We start from the raw sequence: 1,417 nt of genomic DNA, 5'->3' as shown, positions 1-1,417 counted from the left end.
AAGTTAGATGTTGTTTTATTCTTTTCTCTTTATATCTGTGCTATATAGATGTCTAGTTATAATTAAACTCATATTGAGTAACTGTACTATTTTCTACTTTCTTGAAGTTCTATATACAGTGTTCTATTTTCTAGAACGATATGCACGAATTTTCTGTTAACATTTATTACTTTCTTCCTGTTATAAACAAATAATTTTGTATGTTTTATGTATTTTGTATGCTGTAAATGTATGTTTTGAAGTAGTTAAATTATTTAATAAAGCTTAAGCGATAAGGGAGAAAGTGTGATTTATATATATATATATATATATAAACTCTACCTTTTCATGCATATATAGTCAGGAATTAGTTCCCTAATTCAACAATCAAATTTAACAGATTCACTACTCAATCATCAATCTAACCTGGTTTCGTCTAACCCTCGTTTTGTATTATTTAAATCGATTCTTAGATTTGTTTAAAAAAGTTCCAGTAATCAACAGATGTGTTCATCATTTGACACTGAAACTCTCTCTAGTGAAAAATAATACATAACATTAAAGGACAAGCAAGAGACTTTTTGATTCATATGAGCTCTCCTGTCTATTAACTCAAACTAAACCATTACAAAGAAAGAAAAAAAACCTCAAAGGCAACCCTTATCATTCAAATATTTATCAATATTTCCCGTAAATTAACTGCACCGGATGTTGCAACATCCGAAGGTAACCCATTCTAGAGGCCAACCACCTTGTTAGAAAAACAAAACTGGTTTAACTGAAGATGACATCTTTCCTGCCAAAATTTATATTCGTGTCACCATTAAAGATGATGCATTAACTCTTAACAATCTTAAACACCCCAATCAGATCCCCTTCTAACTCTTCTGCTTACAAGGGAAAAAAAGTTCAGAGATCTTAACCTATCCTAATATGATAACATTTCCATCCCACGTATCATCTTATTAGTCCTTCTCTGAACCCTTTCCAACAATTCAATGTCCTTCCTAAAGTAAGGAGCCCAAGACTGAACACAATACTCCAAATCTGGCCTAACCAGTGACCTATACGATGAAATTATAACCTCTCTAGACCTGTATTCAATATTTATTTAGATACAAACTAAACTTCTATTTGCCCTACCATTAACAACATCACACTGATTGGATGTCTTAAGAAACTGATCAACCAGAACATCAAATATTTTGTCCATAACGCTAATAATGTTATTCCATTCAAAATTATACTTATAATTCAAATTATGTTAACCCACGTGTATTATCTTGTATTTAATGGGCATATGTAATTTATTCGCCCAATTTACCAAATAATTCAAATCCTTTTGTAAATCAGCATCCTCCGCCCCCCCCCCCCCCGTGGCACAGCGGCATGTCTGCGGACTTACAACGCTAGAAACCGGGTTTCAATACCCGTGGTA

This window comes from Limulus polyphemus, unplaced genomic scaffold (genome assembly GCF_000517525.1).
Source record: "Limulus polyphemus unplaced genomic scaffold, Limulus_polyphemus-2.1.2 Scaffold4201, whole genome shotgun sequence".
In the NCBI taxonomy this organism is placed as follows: domain Eukaryota; kingdom Metazoa; phylum Arthropoda; class Merostomata; order Xiphosura; family Limulidae; genus Limulus; species Limulus polyphemus.
Note: the sequence above shows the minus strand (reverse complement) of the source record.